This window comes from Octopus bimaculoides, chromosome 6 (genome assembly GCF_001194135.2).
Source record: "Octopus bimaculoides isolate UCB-OBI-ISO-001 chromosome 6, ASM119413v2, whole genome shotgun sequence".
Classification (NCBI taxonomy): Eukaryota; Metazoa; Mollusca; class Cephalopoda; order Octopoda; family Octopodidae; genus Octopus; species Octopus bimaculoides.
The window spans coordinates 76,807,150-76,809,304 of record NC_068986.1 but is presented as its reverse complement, the minus strand read 5'-3'; positions in this window follow the sequence as shown (position 1 = coordinate 76,809,304).

Sequence of the window (2,155 nt, the reverse complement as noted above, 5' to 3'; positions counted from 1 at the left end):
ATATATATATATATACATAATATATGAGAAACTAGTAGTTGATAGCTTCCGCTACCTAGATGACCAAGTGGGGGTGAATGCTCAGAGAGTGCTACCACTAGAATAAGAATAGCCTAGGCAAAGTTCAGAAAGCTTCTAGCCCTACTGGTGACAAAGGGCCTCTCGCTCAGAGTCAAAGGTAGATTGTATGACGCATGTGTGCAAATTGCCATGCCTCACGGCAGTGAAACATGGGTCGTGACTGCTGAAGACATGTGTAGGCTCAAAAGAAATGAAGCTAGCATGATCCACTGGATGTGTAATGTTAGTGTGCACACACAACAGAGTGTAAGCGCCCTGAGAGAAATGTTACACATAAGAAGCATCGGATGTGGCATGCAAGAGAGACGTGTGCATTGGTCTGGTCATGTACCAGATGGACAAGGAGAGCTGTGTGAAGAAGTGCCACTCCCAACAGTGGAAGGAATCCAGGGTAGAGGGAGACCCAGGAAGACATGGAATGAGATGGTGAAGCATGGCCTTCGAACGTTGGGCCTCACAGAGACAATGACAAAAGACTGAGACCTCTGGAGGTATGCTGTGACTGAGAAGTCCCAGCAAATAAAGTGAGTCCACAGCTGTAACCTACACCAGTGTCGCATAACCAGCTCACTCAAAAGTACCTTGGATCGTAGGGTGACATGCCATGCTTGAAGAGACCTATTGAGTCAAGTACATCAACATCAACAATATCAAAATCAAATCAAATGGAAATTGTAGCTGTGAGCCCTGTGCTGGTAGCATGTAAAAAGCACCATCCGAACGTGGCCGATGCCAGTGCCGCCTTGACTGGCTTCCATGCAATTGGCACATAAAAAGCACCATCCGATCATGGTCGATGTCAGCTCCTCTGGCCCCTTGTGCTGGTAGCATGTAAAAAGTACCCACTACACTCTTGGAGTGGTTGGCGTTAGGAAGGGCATCCAGATGTAGAAACACCACCAGACCAGATTGGGGCCTGGTACAGCCTCCTGACATCCCAGACCGCAATCGAACCGTCCAACCGTCCAACCCATGCCAACATAGAAAACAGACATTAAACGATGATGATGAATATATATATATACATATATATATATATATATATATATATATAAATTAGTGTACATTCTATAAAAAAAAGAGGTGACCTAAACAGGACACCTTACATGCTGGAAAGGGCAGTTACAGCCCAAACCACGAATAAGAGTAATTTCAAAGGGAATGAAAAATAAAAACATTTCAATAGTTACCCTTATACTCAAGTTTCAACATCAATATGCAAATGAAATAATTTGCCATCTGTACATCATCAGTATGGGCGCTAAAAGTAATGTATATCTATGCAACAGTTAATACACACATGTTCCATTCATATTCATTATAATTTTTCAAATCTGCCGTGCAAGTGCAGCTACAATGGGCAGCAAATAATGATAAGAATTAAAACTGTGTACCAAAGTTCTTCAAGATTATGAAAAATATTACTATGAAAATAATAAGGGTAGAAAATTTAGAGAAATATTCTATCGGTGGCCAACATGTGTAATAAAGTCAATAAACAACATATTTTTCATATAAATTAGTGTACGTTTTTATACACAAAAGAGGTGACTTTAACAGGACACCTTACTTGCTGGAAAGGGCAGTTACAGAATAAGAGTAAGCAAATAAAACATTTAGTGCTGCATAAATATACATTAATTTTAGCGCCCTTACTGAAGATGCATGGATGGCAAATTACTTTCTTTGCACATTGATGTTGAAACTTGAGTATAAGGGTAACTATTGAAATGTTTTTATTTTTCATTCCCATTGAAATGACTCTTATTTGTGGTTTTGTCTGTAACTGCCCTTTCCAGCAGGTAAGGTGTCCTATTAAGGTCACCTCTTTTGTGTATAAAAACGTACACTAATTTATATGGAAAACATGTTGTCTATTGACATTATTACACATGCTGGCCACCGGTAGCATATTTCTCTAAATTTTCTACTCTTATTATTTTCATATAATATAAATATATACAATATATATATATGTAATATATAATATATATTATATATCTCTGAATGACCCATACTTGTTTTCTTTGTATCGTCTATCTGGATGTTTTGTTGTCAATTTTTTGTATCACCT